This window comes from Arvicanthis niloticus, chromosome 2 (assembly GCF_011762505.2).
Source record: "Arvicanthis niloticus isolate mArvNil1 chromosome 2, mArvNil1.pat.X, whole genome shotgun sequence".
Classification (NCBI taxonomy): Eukaryota; Metazoa; Chordata; class Mammalia; order Rodentia; family Muridae; genus Arvicanthis; species Arvicanthis niloticus.
Genome location: NC_047659.1, coordinates 126,789,956 through 126,807,017, shown reverse-complemented (window position 1 = coordinate 126,807,017; position 17,062 = coordinate 126,789,956). Strand labels below are relative to the sequence as shown.

Genomic DNA, 17,062 nt, shown 5'->3' with positions numbered 1-17,062 from the left:
CTACACGAGACTGAAATACACCCAGCTTACCTGCCTTTGTTCAGATCCTGGCTCAGCCTCTCATGGCTACACAGGTCATTCAGCACTCTTGGCCTCCGTATTCTGTCCTGCAAAAGGATGTCTGTCAGTGATTTCTCCAACATGGCTGTGGTAAGCCACATTCTCTGTCAGTGATCAATGTTACTATGGATACCCAGTGACTGTCTCAGAGTGAGTGTGCTGTGTGTGCTCCAGCAGCAGAGACCAGGCAGGCTTCCTGCTGAGGCAGCCCCACACAGGGCAACAAGGTCCCCACAATAGGGTAGTGTCTCTGGCAAGGGAAGTCTTTGGATCACCAATCCCTGACAGGTCACTGAGCTGAAAAGCTACTACATAGCAGCTGGACACACTGAGGGAGAGCCACAGACAGTGCGCTGTGACCAGCAGCGGTTCACCCAGCCCCGCAGATCACTCAGCACTCTCCCCTAGCCCAGAGGACAAACCCCAGAAGCTGTCTAAACTGGGGGCTCTCAGAGGAGAGTGATTCCCAGGGACAGGCACCATGCTAAATAGTAAACCATGAGCCCAGGATGCTCCACCCCATCCTCGTGTGACCTGTGCCTTTGTGCAGATGGGAAAACTGGGGTAAAAAGTGGGGTTAGCTGTTTGCCTATGGTCACGTGCCGACTAAGAGACAGCATTAGGAAGCAACAGGGATAACCTGGGATCCATAGCCACCTATACCCCAGGTCCATCTCATCATGAAGGTGACATCAGGGCCTATGTCTGCCCTTGCTTACCATCCCTTAGGCTGTTCTCAGCCTGGCCAGGAACACCAGCAGCACCACTGAGCACTGGGGAAGTGGGGTGCCTGCCATGGAGGAATGAGTGAGTAGGAAGTAGCGGGTAGACTGGGCAGTGCAAAGGCCCCCACAGGTACCTGCCCAGCCAGGCTGGGAGAGCCTCATGGTTCAAGGGTGTCCTAGTGTCATTCTAGGGGCCAATACACTAGCCTACAGGCTGCCTTGGCAAGCCTCTGAACCCCACTGCCAGCTCCCCAGCTCTCCCAGGCCCTGGCCACAGGGACAGCCAGCCAGCCATGTTGAACAAAGAAGCTAAGTCAGGGCCTGGGACACTCTCTGAGGTCCTTGCTATCTTCCAGCCTTTTCCCCAAGGTCACTGGTCCCAGATGACCTCATGGGGAGTCTTAAGCTCATGGGTCAGCTCATTTTTCCAAAGAGGAACAAAGACTAGACAGAAAGACAAGTACACACGTCAGGCCCCAGGAACCAAGCCTCTTAGCCAGTGGGAGAAAGCATGGAAGCCTGTGGGGCTCAAAAATGGGACACCAGCTGACAACAGGACAGGCCCAAGTAGTGCCCACTGTGGGCGGGTCAAAAGACCTAGGAGAGCATCACCCCACATCCATCGGGTAGCCTCCTCTACTGTGGGGAGCCGACAGAAGGCGGCTATCATCCTTGTAGCCATCTTGAGCCATATACCCCAACAAGAGACTTGATTACAATAGCCTACAACAGCTGAGCACACTCTGATAACATGTTTTAGATACCCAGGATTTTCCCTTGGGTGTGTGAGACTTCAAGGTGTGTGACTTAAGGGCGTGACTTAGAGATCAGATTTAGAGACAAGACCTAAGGGCATGACTTAAAGGCGTGGCTTAGAAGTGAGACATATAAAAGGCGAGAGGCAGACAGAAGAAATTATTATTAAGTATTAGGCACTTGGAGTAGGCACTTGAGACTCAGACAGAAACTAGGAATTAGACACTTGTACTTGGATGAGACTCGAGACTAGAACTTGGAACTTGGAGGCACTAGGGACTAGGAACTAAGGACTAGGAACTAGGGACTAGGAACTCAAGACTTGGGACTTGGACTAATAAGAGAGACTGAAGAATAAGTGGGATTGAATCACACTCTGTCTGGTCTCCATTTCTCACGTCCATCCTCTCTCTCTCTTGCTGGACCTCGAACCGCTGACCGGAGCAGCTTGGGGCAGTGTGGGCTCTAACAATTTAGCCCCCAAGGCTTTTGGCAGTGCGGGTTCCAACATTGACAGAGCGATCCGCAACATTTTGGCCCCCAAGTCTGGGGCAGCTCGGGCCGCAACACTCTACAGCATCACTCTGGGGGAAGCTCCCGGTGGACAGGCAGCTGCGCCCTGATTGTCTTCAGTGTGGCGGACGGAACTCCCTGCTTATCCAGGCAGCCTTTCAACAAATGGCTTAGCATTGTGGAAAGGATGAACAACAGCAGTGACGACTGAGACTTAGCATCTACTGAGTACCCTCACATAGCCCAGGCTGGCCTCAAATTCACTATGCAGCCGAGGATGACCTTAAAGTTCTGAGCTCTTACCTTTACCTCCCAAATTCCGTTTACATGGTGCTTGGGCCTATTAGCTGAGCACCCACGCCAGCTCATTGTATGAGTTTTCTAGAGATAAGTAAGAGTCATGCTACATATCACTGGCAAGCCTAGAATTCAGTAAGGAGACCAGGCTGACCTTGAACTCAGAAATGCACCTGCCTTTGCCTCCTTCCCAATTACTGGAATTAAAAGCCTGTGCAACCATATCAGACCCATGTGTCATTCTTCAGCCCATTTTACAGATGAGATGAAGCAAATGAATCTAAAATCCTACGACAGCTGGTGGTTCTTATGACAACTGCCCAGCTTTTCCAGCCAGCAGGCTGCCCCTGGGGGCTGCAAAGGCTCTCAGAAAAGAGCCTATGGCTGGGCTGCTCTTTCTCCTGGGTGAGAACATGGGGCATGGGGCAGGGGCAAACCCTCCTGCGGTTCCCACCACCCCTGGGGTCTCTTGTAGCCTGCAACCTCACAGTTTTACAGCTGAAGACTGGATCCTGGAGACTTCCTGGGGGCCAGGAAACCCTTTTTTTCCACACTGTCCCAGGATGCAGGGAGAGTAGGCAGGAGCTGGAGGTGTAGCTGGAGCTGAGGAGTCACTAGCACAAGGCCTAGGAGTCATACACCAAGATGGCTCATTAATGAATTCCAGGAATTACCATCACTGTGTGACCCTAGACAGGCCACAGTTCATCTGGGCCACAGCCAGTATCTGGGCACAAAGTCTTTGGCATGTTCAGGATGAGGGAGTGACCTTGGTGGAACACTGAAGTAACAAGTTCTAATCTTACCCTAACCTCCCAAGGTCAGCTGGGCGGCCCCCTCCTCCCAGGCAGCAGACTGATAGGCCCTGAGAGGGGCTGCCAGCCGGCCCCTGCCCACGGTGCCCGCTGTTCCCTGCCAACAGCTCTGGTTGCTTTTCAACTCTGGGAACATGGTCCCCCCTCCTCCCCGCCCACACCCAGGTGGCATCTCCCTTGGGGACATGGGTGGGCAGGAACGCCAAGTGGCCAAGCCCGAGTGCATGAGCAGTCCTAAGCTCCTCCCCACCCCTCAGCTCACAGGTGCCATCCCCTTCACTCTCCATGACCTGAGGACAATAGTGAACATGAATGAGGGGCAGTGGTCAGATTTAACTCTCCTCCTGCTGGGGGCCTCCTGCTTGCTCCATCTGACTCTACCACCACCAACTCTCCACCATTGCTTCACCCCTAAATGACCCTCCAGCCTCTGCACGGGCTTCTCTCTCCTCAGGGGCTGCTCATGGTCAGATCCCGACCTCACCTATCCGCACCCAGTAAAAAGAGGTAGTCCTTTTTATCTGGGCTAACAGAGCCCCTCATCATGAGACTTAAGAGCAAACCACCTAGGTTCAAAACCCAGCTCCAGCCCTTCCTTACTGTGAGGGCCTGGCAGTTTCTCTCCCTCTGCCTATATAATCAGGATACTTTGAAGAATGGCCATGAGAATGAAGGAAGTTCCTACCTGTGGAGCCCCAAGAATAGGCTCAAAGCCCAGAAAGCATCCGCTGCGTCCATCAGAGCAGCAGCTGCTGTGTACTGGCCACCTACTAAGCGCTAGGTCCTGAGCTCAGCATGGCCACTGGCAGGTTGGTCTTATGAGCCAGCATCCTCATCGGCAAACTATACCAGGAGAGGGAGGAGGCAGCTGGCAGAAGGACCGGTGGGCTTCGGGTGGATTACAAATTTGTGGCTACAGAGAAGCATTTACATGGACTGTGGAACACTGGAGATCTACTTTAGCATGATGTGAGGGGGTGCGAGGCAGGGGCAGGCTAGAGGGTCTGCTACGGCTTCTCCATACAGAAAGAAGATGACTACAAAACACAGTGAACTATGCCTAAGTACCCAAGTACTCCAAACACACCCATCTGCCCCCCGCCAGCATGTACTACAGCCCACTCTGGGCACCTGGCGCTGCCCCTCAGCAGCTCTGCCCCTAAGGACTTCTCCCTTCATGTTCTCCCTCCTCACCCCATTCCCCAGCCTCTTGCAGTTTCTCCAACACTCCAAGTATGCTCCACACCCCCCCCCCCACCTCCAGTCAGGGCCTCTGCATTGCTGTTCACTCCCCAGGTTCTATCCCTGAGAGGTGTAAACCCACCTCACTCCCAGTGCCAGCCAGTCTTCAGTGTGGACACCTTCCCCGCCACAGGTACAGTAGCAGCCCATCCGTTTCCCAGCTTACGTATCAAACCCCCTCCCCATTTAATGTAGGGTCCACAGCAATTGGCTCCCTCTAACAGACCGTGCCCACTGATGCCTTGTTTGCTGGTTTTCTGTTCACCCTGCCAGTCAGCAAACACTGCAAAGGCAGGGATTGTGTCTGGCTGGTTCTCTGATGTGTCTCCAGCCTCCAGAATATTGTCCAGAGCATAGAAGTGCCCAGTGTACATGGATGGATGGATGCATGCATGGATGATGACAGATGGATACATGGACAGACAGGAGAATCAACAGGTAGATAGATGGATGAAAGGATAGACAGGTAGGTGAATGGGTAGATGTGTACATGGATGGGCCCCACTGAGGACTAGGCAGGTGGGTGATTAAGTAAGTAGGTGGATGGATGGATGGATGGATGGATGGATGGATGGATGGGCGGACAGACAAGTAGGTGGACAGGTGGGTGGGTGGTTAGGTATGTGGTTGGACCCACTTAGACCCTCCCCAGGAAGAGGTAGCCTAGGCCACAGGTCTATCCATTCCAGAGGCTAAGCCCCATCCCCGCTCTCCCTGCGTGAAGTCCCAGCAGAGGCTCTGACCACCCAACTTACACAGGCAATGTAAAATATAAAGGAATCCAGTCCCCAAGCTCCACCCAGCACAGGCCTGGGCCAGGAGCTGGATGAGTAAGGAGTGAGGCAGGAGTGGGGGTGGGGGAGCGGATCAAGGGCCACGGCTGTCAGAACACGCCTGGTCCTGCATTCTCAGTACAAGCTGCTGGGGGTTGAAAAGCCTCAAACTGGCTCTGCCGGTGCCACTGGGGAGAGCGCCTGCAGGCTCCAGCCGGCCCTGACCAAAGTGGAGGGAAGACAGGAGCTAAGCAAGTGAAAAATGGGGCTCACCACAAGCCCAGGCCAGACAGACTGGACTTGTTGTTCACTGCCAGACCTCAGCCCCTGACCTGTGGCACGGAGAACAAGATCCCTTTCCTCGAGGCTCCATCCTAAACAGCCTAAGTGTCCACCCTGCAGGCCTCAGGCTGCAGCACCCCCAGGCCAGACATGATGAAACCTCACACAAAGTTGTAACTTACTTTCAACAAGATCACACACACAGACACACACACACACACACACACACACTCTCTCTCTCTCTCTCTCTCTCTCTCTCTCTCTCTCTCTCTCTCTCTCTCTGTTTTGTTTTGTTTTTTTAACTCAAAAGACTCCCTGGTGCATGAACCACATAGATGACAATGTTGTGTTACAATGTCAAGAGGCTGCAAACCCTGCCTGTGCAGAGCCCAGAGCCAGGAAGTGAGCAGAGGCTGCAGGGGGAGGGGAAGGGCGGGCGGGGCTAGGCAGTAAGTGACCTGGCTCTCAGTGCTGACCTGTTCTGCCAGGTTAGGAGGCCTTCTGCAAACTGTGGTGCCCTTCTGGGCTGTTTCCCCATATAGAGAGAGGCTTTGGCTCTGATTGCAGGGACCTTCGACCCCAAGGTACTGAGATATTGAAAGTCCCAGCCCTGCTCCAGCCCAGCTGTGGATGGGCTGGCCCTCACACACCTGCAATGAGGAGGCTTTCCCAAAGGGCTGGGAAGGAGACACTATGAAGAGCAGAGGAAACAGGCTCAGCTCCCACAGCAGGTTGGAGTCGAGTTTTCTTAAAGCCCAGAGACATACTGAGCAGACTACTTCTTAAGGCAGACATGGGTATACTTTAATATTGCTGTCTGGGGTTGGGGACCAGGGTCTGTATAAAGCCATAGGTCCCCCTAGGCTTTGGGAGCCCAAACCTAGCCCTGCCTGACTATGTGATCCTGGCCATGGAGAAGCCATGCTCAGCCTTGGTTTCTTATCATCAATAGCTTGGTTGCAAACCTTGTCAGTAGTCCCAGCTCCAAACACTTCCTGAACTCCCTGAACCCACTTCCCTTCCTTCTCTCAGGCACCACCATTCTGGAGCAGAGATGCTGAACTGAACCCTTCAGCCTGTGACCTCCTCATGGGTCTTACCCCTAAATGAAAGGTCCCTACTGGGGACCACACCAGCCCTCACCTTTCCCTCATTGGATAGTGCACAGGTCAATAGCTCCCCCTTCCCTGGAAACAGCATGCTCCTGCCTCAGAGCCCTGGCACAGGCCATTCTCTGCCCAGAGTTTACTCCACCGTGTCCCCTCCATTTCTCCATGACTCCCCCACTTTCCTCAGGTCTTCAGGACGCATGTCACCTGCTCCAATAAGCGTTTCAATGGCCACACCCCAGCCAACTCCCCTCTCTCCCAGTCTCAGTTCAAAAGCGACCTTTCCAGGGAACTTAAGGACCCTCAACCCTACCAAAGGGCCTCCACTCCTCTTTCCTGGCCTGACCCTTCACTCTGATGGCAGCAGTCTCTGGATGAGGACAGGGCCACATCTATTCACTCACAGCTGAATCTTGTGTATTAACACTCCCCACACAAAGCTTAGACAGTTTTGAACACCTGCAGGACAGAGCAGATGCTGTGGCCAAATAGCCCAGGCCCAGGAAGGGAAGAAGGTGCCTGGGGTAAAGAATAGAAGAAAGATGGACAAAGGGAAAGACGGATGGCTGAATGGAAGGATGAATGTTGGAGGCACAGAGAACCTACAGTAGGCTCCGGATTTACCAGGGATACCTGGGCTCCTGAGAACTGGCCCAGACCGGAAAGAGATGCTGAGCTTCCCAGCCAGAGCAGTCAGGCTGTGCAACCCACTGGGTTCCCACCCTTGGCCTCAGAAATCTCCTTCTCCCAAGGGATGGAGTGTATTGGAAGACACACAGCCATGCTCCCCAGGGAGGGGGTTCCCAGGCTCCATCTGTCTCCCCACAAAGGGGCTTTGTCCTTGGAGCTAAGAGCTCAGGGCGCCCGGAAACTGTCCCTTGGCAGCCCAGCAAGGCCGTGGCTCTGAGCCAGGCTCTCCCAGGACTGTACCACTCTGGACACAACCCTCCAGAGCCCAGCCTGTTTCTGTGAGGGGAGAAACTGAGGCTCTGGAAGGCAAAATCGATTAGCCAAGCTCTCCCAGGTAGAATCAATGTAAAGTTTCAAACAATTCTGCTGTTCCCAGGGTCCCATAGTAGATAGCTCTCAGACCATCAGGAGCTTAATAGAGGGTGGACTGTGTGCCCTGGGAGACTCACCCAAAAGGAAGGAAGCTAGGACCTGGACCAGAGTCCACTTTAGGTGCCTGGGGTACCCACCATAGGACCCCACATTTCCTGAGGAATAGTGTTACCAAGAGATTCAGAAAGAGGGAACTGTGGCACCCCTCCCTGGCCCCCTCCGCCAGGTTTTTGATATTCCTAGACTCAGCAGGGCTCCCCTGGCCACTGCAGCAAGGCCACACTGCCTGAGCCAGGCATGACCCACAGAACTGGATACACCCATCTTCCCAGGGGCCTCCCGCCCCATAAGGCTATATGTACACAGCATATGCTTGGGGTATACACAGAGGGCACCAGGTCCAACCCCAGCTCCCAGAGCTTATAACAAGCTCACAGGGTATGTCACAAGGCCCTGATGAGTCTCCTCAGAAGGCCGGCCTCTGTCCTCTGGCCAGTCAGGATCTTTGACCCCTCTCTGACTCCAGCTCCACTTCATCCTTCTATGTTCTCCACCACCTACACCACTGAGTGTGCAGAATAAACCAGGCTCCTTCTCAGCTTGTATACATGACCCAAAGCTCCACAGCCACAGGCTATGCCTGAGTGCGCAAGCATGCACGCACGCACGTGCACACACACTCTCCAGGCTGCATATACACGCACACACTTTACCTCCTGGGTTCCCTCTTGTCTAGCATGCCCTCACCTTTCTCTTTTTCAGGATCTCTTGCTCATCCTTTAAGACCTAGGTGACCTTCCTTCCCAGAAGCCTCCTTGGCATTGTTAGGCTGCCATCATTCCTGTGGCACCCAGCTCACAACAGAGAAAACAGCAGGGTCTGCAACTGGCTCCAGAGCATTGCTTCCAGTGGCCCCAAGACTGATCATGTTGTCCTGTCCTCCATAGTACATCTCCCCTCAGAGCCCTGGAGCAGCCTCCTGTGCCCCACCCCCACCCCACCCGGTGTGCATCCCATCACTGGCTCAGACACCATCAGTTGTTAATCGTGGACAGGAGCCCAGAGGCAGAGACCCAGGCAGCACCAAAGGCAGCCAAGGCCTATTCTGACCATGATGCCCATGGATCTAAGGTGTGGGCAGAGTGGGTGGTGGGGGAGCTGCCTGCAAATGGCCAACTGGTAACCAAACCCACGTTGCTTCTAAAACTAGGGCACGGGATTGAAACGGGAACAGCAGAATTGTCCCCAAATAGAACAGTGGCTCATCTGGTTCTGGGCCTTGGGAACACCTTGAGGGGTGGGGGTAGGGTGAAGGAGGCAAATCCTGCAGTGAGGACTCGCAAGCCCCCGTGGGTCTCAGGCTGGCCCACCAGTAACCCTTCGATCACACCATCGTCTACCTGGACAATCTCCCCTTCCTGCCACCATGATCACTGAGGGAACTTCCTACAGGCATAAGATAGGGAGCCAGCCCAAGGGGAAAAGCTGCTGCCTCCTGACATGGATGAAAGAGAAGCCATTTACCTGGATGTCCAGCAGAGGCAGGTGGAACAGCACTGGCTTCAGCCACCCTTGGGGACTAGGTACAGCTCAGAACAAAGTCCACAGGGCACAGCAGGGCCACCTGGGCAGTACAGGAGTCCCACCCTGCCTAGGGTGACAGGTGGAGAAGCCACCTCAGTGAGATGTTGTCTCCTACCAGTCATCCAGCCACCTGAGTGGGTTTCTTCAGATGGGTGGGAAGGTGGGCGTGATCTGCCTTTCACAGAATCCTTAGAAGAAACCTCCAAGTTTCACCCCTTCAGTGCTATGTGACCCCAGGCAAGTCACTTAACCTCTCTGATCCATCTAGGCACTCATAGGGGACTACAGACTCAAGACTCAGGAGAATAGGGGTGTCCTAGCTGCCCAAGCAGGGAGAGCACCCAGCAGGAGCCCAACTTGAGGCCAGCTTCCTCATCTGTCAAATGAAGGTGATCGCTGGGTTCTGTCTCCCTCATAGCCCTGCTGGGGTACACAGGTAACTACATAGAAGTGCTTTGTAAACTATAAAGTGCTGTACCCTTGGGAGTCGTAACTACCACACATTCCCTTAGAAGCAGAGGAAACCAGCCTAGAGGTGGGTCTGCCAAAGATGGAGCCTTGAGGGATGACAGAGGAAGGGTAGACTGAAGGTAAAGAGAGAGCCAGGGATACTTGAGCTACTGGAGGGCTTGCTCAATAGCAGGGTATCTAGCCAGCCGTGACGGTGGATCCTAAAATCACAGTTCTCAGAAAACAGAGGAAAGAGAATCAGTCCTGCCAGTCTGGGCCATGAGACGCGCCCCAGCTCAGTCTAGGCTAGACAGCAAGAACTTATGTCAGACACACCCCCCAATAAAAGAATGGGGACCTTCACAGGAATGGAGGACCTGTACAGGCAAAAGCAAACAGGAAACCAGCCAGTGGCTCAGAGCACCTGTGGAGTAACCCACAACAGAGACAAAACAGAGAAGAGAGGCTGGGTCTGAGGATAGAACTCTGTCTAAACCGGGGACATGTCTAGGAGACATGCAGAGGCCCGACCCCTCTCTGAGCCTCCGTTTGTCTCCACCAGAAACAAGTGCAGCTTGTACACAGGCCCGAATGCAAAGCACCCACTGCCCAGATAGCAGATACCTCATAGGGAGGACCCCACAGGGTAAGGAGATTCATGGGCACTGCAGGTCATGGGATGGACATATGATCAGGTTCTAAGGAGGACAAGGAGGGGTGGGAACTGGGCTCAGATGGAGCTGACAGGCTGCAATCAATGCAATCCTTCCTAGATACACAGGCCAAGACAACCACAGACCAAGGTGGCGGGTGCCAGCCCAGAGGGTTCCCAGATCAATTTGCCTTTCTGGCTCACCACAGAATCACCTTCCCTCACAGCATGAGAACACCCTGAGTGGGCCCTGTGCCCAAACACTGGACATATACTAGCATGCCTGATATTCGGCCACCTTCTCAGAGATATGCTAGAGCTACACAGATTGGAGAAACTGAGGCATGGAGCAGTCATCTTCCCCACCATGATTCAGCAAAAGGGCTGCCATGTCAGAATTCAAACCCAGAGCCAATTGCCTTCCTAGGCCTCACTACTACCAGGAGATCATGCAACTGGACCATCCAATACCCACCAGCCACGATTACAAACCCAGGAAGTCAGGGAACCTGTACTCTGCCTAAGAAAGATGCCAACCGCAGTGGGGACACTCAGCAGGAACCAGATAACCACAGTCATCCAGACCCATATCTTACCAGCTGGATGGTTACGGCCACCTTAGCTTCCCCGAGCTCCTGCTCTTCTTCCACATAATAGGAATAAAAGTTCTACCCATTCCCGGACAGGAAACAGATATAGTGGGTCACTCTGCTGTGGTCTATCTCTGGAGAACTTAAATGTGGATACTGACATCAGATAAACTCAAGTGGAGGCCACAAGTTGGACAGAGTGGCCTGAGAGAAGCTATCAGGCCCCAGCAGGATCCCCGTGTTTCCTGGTGCTACTCCAACCCTGTTTCCAGCCCCCAGTGTCCAACTCAGTTGAGCTGGCTGCAAGGTCCAGCAGCCCAAGGATGCCTAAAGACCCGTGTCTACCATCACCAACACCCTCCACCCATCCCAGACATGCCCTGCCCCACCCAACCCCAGGCAAGACCCTGTCTCAGGTCCTCAAAGAAGAGACAGGCTCCATGGTGAGGACTTTGGGGATGAGAAGAGGAAGAAACAAACCACAATCTTTCAGCTTCTCCTTTCTAGAACTCGTCTGAGTAGTCCTAGGGGGAAGTCTCTTGCCCAAACTCACACAGCAAGGAATGGAAACATAGGGCTTCTGGCTCCCTGCTCTGGGATTCTCCCTAATTGCCTGGTCAGTGCCAGGCTCACAGGCAGGTTGACTGGTGAGGACCATCCTACCTCAAAAAGACATTAGCATTTTCTTCCTAGCTTGGCTAACTTGCCCTGTGTCTTTCTCCTTCATTCACACTGCCCATCCCCCAACACACATATAGTAAAGAGAGAAGGTCCGGATAGATCAGGAATGACAAACTCATAGCACACAGACAATGCTTGCTAAGCTTCTGTCCAGAGCAGACATTATGAATCTATCACAGCACTGTTTCCCATGAAGCCAACACTGGACCTCAGAACGCAGCTCGACACACCACTTCAGCTTATGAAATTGGAGTCAAGACTTCTTGTCTGAGCCAGAGAAGAGCCAGAGAAGAGAAAATATATATTGTAAAATGACTGTCCATAGATTAAGCTATTAGAATTACCATAGGAAAGAGTCTATGACTTGACTCTAGGCTTACCAGTGGAATGAGGCCTTGAACAACAGGTCTCCCCTAAGAGAGCAGGATCCCAGCCTCTCGTTGGCCCTGTCAGCTACAAGTCCATTTTACAGCATCACCCTTGTGTCACTGGACAAGAATCAACTGCTGGAGGAGGCAAGAGCTCAGTCTATGTCCAGCTCTGCCCTGACCACATTTCTTAGGTCCTGAGTTAAGTACCCCATGTCCACCCTCTTGGGACATCCAGGGAACCACGAGTCACTGCTGTACTTGATGGATAAAAAAGTGAGGCCCTTCAAAGGTGATGGGGCCTCTCCCCAGAGAGCCAGAAAGGCTTTCTCTGGGGAGATGAAGAGTGCACTGGAGGCCTGAGATGCTGTGAGGTCTGATGGACCACAGAGGGGCAGGAGGACTCCAAACTGGGGCCTCCACACAGGGCCTCTGCAGGATTTTAAGACTCCAGGAGCACCAGATTATAAATGTGGACTTCAGAGCCCTATAGCCCATCCCTGGCTGTCACCTGAGAAGCCCTAGGCATATGGCTTTCTCTCTCTAGGTCTTATGGTTTACATTCAGAAAGCCAGACCATCTCTTGTGTACCATCCCCAGCTCAGCTTTCTGGCACAGAGATGCCAGGGCTCACGGTCACCCAGCACACTAGTGTCCTTTACTGTGAACATCCTCTTATAGCAAGCCCTGCCCAAACTGGGACCTTCAGACCCATGCCAACTCCCGCTCGAGGCCATGGCCACACAGATGGCAAGGCTGAGCCCAGAGATACTAACAGACTTCCCAGTGCCACATACAGCAAATAAGTCCCATTTTCTGTACAGTAACTAATTCCAGGCGCAGAGCCTTCTCTTAACCCTACCTGGAAAGGGAGAGATGGTTGGTCTTTCTGTGATGAAGAAACCAAATCTCAGAAAGAGACAATGAAGGACCCAAAGACACAGCAAATAGAATGGTCAACAGTCAGAACTTGAACCCAGGCCTATCAGATGCACAGGCATGATCTCCGGTTTCCTGGCTGAACATGCCTGCTCTCCCAAGCTTCCCCTCACCCCGACCCCGACCCTGCTCTGCACTTCCTGATCCCTGGGCTCTCACTGCCCCTGGCTTTCTAGGTTGAACTCCTACTATACCTTCAAAATCTAGCCTCATACACCTCCTCCTCCTGAGACCTGATCAGGACTCCCACAGAATATGGGAGTCCAGACTACACATCAATTCCATTAGCTCTGAGCCTTGGCCTCCAGCTTAATCTGGTTCCAACAGAGGATACCCATCAGCTCCCTGTGTACAGATAGAGGCCAAGATCCCCCCCTCAAGGCTTCTAGGGGCCCCACAGAGGGAGCAGCCCTATTGACAGCAGGCCTTGGTGGATCAGCCTCTCATAGCTCTCTCTTTGGTTCTCCACAACAATTATACACTTCCCCCACCTCAGGGCCTTTGCACATACACACCTCTCTCTGCCTGGCACACCTTCCTCTAGCTTCATGCCCAGACACTTCCTACACTCCTCCTTCACGATTCCTCTGCTCCCCAGGCCTTGCCCTTATCACAGTCACAATTATATGTTCATTTATCTGGCCACTTGCTTGATACATGGCCTATCCCCCACACTCCAGTTTCTGGGAGCCAAGGACCTGTTCTCAGTTTCCCAGAAAGTCCCCAGGCAGATGACCTTCTGAACAGAAAGGAAGAACATGGCCCAGCTGCATTCTTGGCTGGCTGGCCACTGTTTTCCCTCCAGCTCAAGCCCCTCCTCCAGGAAGCTGTGTGCTCCTCCTACCACAGAGCTGCTCAACAAAGTTCCCAGGCCTTGGCGCATAGTATGTGCTCAACGCACCATCAAAGTCAGCAGAGGACTAGATGGACAGCAAGAATAAAAATCATTTAACCGTGTCCTTCCTGGGGGCTTAGAGGAGCGAGACATGCCCCATCCCCACCCCCACCCTCAGATGACCATCAGGGGAGAAGCCCAAAGAGGAGCCAGCCTATGTGCTGGAGGACTGGGGGCCGTGGGGGGCCGCTGGGGAAAAGGGAGAGATAGGGTTGCCCTAAGGCTGGGATATACAAGGATGGACATGAGACTGGGGGGCAGGGGGTGGAGCACGGCACGCCTAGCTCGCATTCTCAGTGTGTACCCCAGGATGTAGACAGGAGATCAGCTGAGAGGTGACACACTGTAAATCACTTCCCTTGTGGAAAGGTTCCCTCACCAGGACACGCCCCATCTCCAGTAGAGCTGTGTCTCTGCCAGGTGCGGGAGATATGGAGGGAACCTTTTCCAATAATGCCTTGTGCCTGACCTAAAACTACACAGCCTTCACCATCACCTCAGGTTAAAGGGCAGCCAGACAACTTCTCAGGAAGGGTAGGCTCCGGCTCTAGCTGTAGACCAGGCTAGCCCCAAGAGGAGTTCACTGGATATCAGCAGCTCTGGTCATTACTGCTCTGTTTTCTTTCCTGACTTACCATTCTGAGGTTCCTTGGCTAGCACCAAGGCCTTGGACAGGCTAAGCCTGTACTCTACCACTGACCTACCTCACAACTGATCAATCCTCCCTGACAGGATTGAGGCCAAAGGGAACCCAAAGCTGACTACATCCACTCTTCTGGAGGGGCTCTAGGGCAGGGCTCTAGGGCACCCTTTGAGGCACACAGTTACCCAATTCTTCTGGCAGCTGTGCCACAGGTACCTCAACCATCTTGTGCAAGCTCCAGGGTAGGACTCATTTATTGAGCCCCCCCCCCCCACCCTCATATATGCCAAGTCCTGAGCTGCCAAAGTGCAGAGAATAGTCACCTGAGGACTGATGTGAAGAGTCCAAGGGGCAGTCCCTGGCTCAGATCACTCAGGAAAACAAGAAATCAAGATACCTGGACTTCATAAGGTTGGAAAGAGACCCCCGCCCCCACCCCGTGTCCACCTTGGTAACCGAATCTGATCTCCACCCAGATGGTGCCACCACCGCCTTTATTGGGAAGTCTGTTCAGGGAGCCATAAGCCTCACACACCTCTGTCCACCTTTCTAATCTGAAAGCCCCAAAGGTTTAAAGGACACCCGAGTGAGTCCCCTCTGTTCAGCCCACCTACCACTGAGGAGAGCCCTGGCTCACAGAGCTAAAGCAGTTGTCCCCAAGACACACAGCATGACAAGTGGTGGTCCTAGTAGAGGACACAAACTCACCTCCAGTACCTGCCTGGGTGGGCAAGCGGACCTGGTGGCGGTAGTGAAATCCCAAAACTTTTGCCAACTTCTGAGCCCATCGGTCGCTGGGCCTGCGCAGGGGCTAGGTTGGGGGCTGGAGGGTGGGGGGTGGGGGACGAGGACAGGGTGGCCCGGTCTCTTCCAGGCCAGCAGCACCAGGCCCTACCCAAGGCCCCAATGAGACCTAAGGAGGTAGTGTGGCCCTCCAGGCGCCGCTTCCCCGACGCCCACCCCACCCCCACCGCCCACTCCGGGCCGGGGGCGCCGGGCCCGGCAGCCGCGATCGCGGGCGGCGCCGATCGGCCGGGTTTTCAAATGTGGCCTAACCGAGCCGGGGACTCTGCGGCCGAGGGTCCCCGAGCTCCGGTGGCCCCCGCACCCCGCCCGGCCTCCCCCGCGCATCCCAACAAAAGGCCGCGGCGGGCATCTCGCGGGCCGCGGCGGAGAGTGGGCAGGGCGGGAGCCCGCAGCAGGGCGCGGGGCCGGCGGGGCGGGGGCGCTCACCTGCGCGGCGACCGCGAGCTCCGGACGCGCCCGGGCGGACCCCAGCGAGGCGCGCGGCGCTGGCGGGCGGCGGCCTGGCCGCTCCGGCGGGGCGGCCGGCTGGATTCCGGGCCAGGAGAGACAGACCGAGAGAAAGGGAGGCGGCGGCGGCGGCGGCGGTGGCGGCGGCGGCGGCGGCGAGGGGGAGGGAGCGCGCGGGAGGAGGGGCCGCGGCCGCCGCGAGCCGGAGAAAGGAGGAAGCGCGGACCCGGGCCCCGCCGGCGACCCGGAGGACCTGCTGTGCGAGCCGGGCCCGCGCCTCCCGCACCCCGCCCCCCCCCCCAGCAGCTCCGCCCGCGGGGGGCGCCCCCTCCCCCCCCCACTCCCCACCCCCCTGCCATGCGCCGGGCTCGGCCTCCCGGGACCACGATAGGGTTCCACCCTAGCTACCTGAGCTACACACCGGAGGCTAGCACTGTTCGCAGACACGGAAACTGAGGCACTAGCCACACCAGCCTTGACCTGGAGACTGGGAAGGAACGGAGGGACAGGGAAAGAGTGAGGGGGAGAGGCAGTATTATTAAAATGTATCAAAAGGCAAAACAGTGGCTCACTATGTGGCCCAGGCTGGCCTTGAACTTGCGGAGCCTCCAGACTCTGCCTATGGAAGGCAGGAATTTGCGGGCCCAGCTCAATTAGGCCAAGCCTAAATTCACTTTCAGTGCATAAGGAGACCATGTACACGGGCGGTTGTGTATGTTTCCAGCCACTGAGGATGGCAAAACCAACCGGACAGGAAGTAGAGAAGAAAAATGGGACAAGCAGGATGGGATGTGGTTTCAGGCTGGTCTCAAAGACTACCAGGTTCTAGGGCTTCCCGTTGGCAGTCCAGGAGCATCTGTGTCTTCTTCTCCCATTCTCTCTGGAAAGATAGGCCTGACCAGCTATCCACCACCTCCATGTCCCTTCCTTGAAAGTGCTTCCATCTCACAGACAGGAAACTGAGACTCAACCAGGTTCATGTGGCACAGGCCTGGGCTTCCGACAAAGATCCCTCCTGAAGGGCAAGTCCTCGTCATCCTAGAATGTGAGAGGTTCAACCTCCAGGGTACAGCTATATCTCACAGGAGACCAGGAAAGGGTAAAGCTTTGAGTCAGACTGATCTGAGTTCACATCTAGGCCAGGTGCCTCCGGGTGTGTTCTGTCCATTAGCTTCCTCTTCCCGCCCCCCTCTGTTGTGAAGAAGTAGTGGGCAAGACTGAAGATCTGAGGGCGGGGCCGCAAGTGTGGCCAGGGTAGCCCACTGTGGCCAGGTGAGGAGATGGGGCTGCTCAGGGTACCTCATGAACAGCAGGCAGACTAGCCACTCCTGTCTGCAAGGCTTGCTTAAAGATTAACGGCAGTTTCCCAGGA

The 17,062-nt window shown here is 54.8% G+C and overlaps 1 protein-coding gene across 7 annotated transcripts in view; it reads right to left on the bottom strand.

The window, feature by feature from the left end:
• Nucleotides 1-15,985, bottom strand: part of Src (SRC proto-oncogene, non-receptor tyrosine kinase) — a 46,798-nt gene extending 30,813 nt beyond the window's left edge. For 2 of the 7 annotated variants that reach the window (XM_076930141.1, XM_076930137.1), the window contains exons 1-2: nt 15,670-15,984; nt 31-107 (exon numbers count right to left, since the gene is read on the bottom strand). The gene's annotated coding sequence lies outside the window, so the exon portion shown is untranslated. Of the gene's footprint in view, nt 1-30; nt 108-10,916; nt 10,937-15,144; nt 15,260-15,669 lie in introns of those variants that run through there. The other 5 variants (XM_034494974.2, XM_076930140.1, XM_034494975.2 and 2 more) reach the window with 5 other exon arrangements.
• Between the last annotated feature and the right edge of the window lie 1,077 nt (nt 15,986-17,062).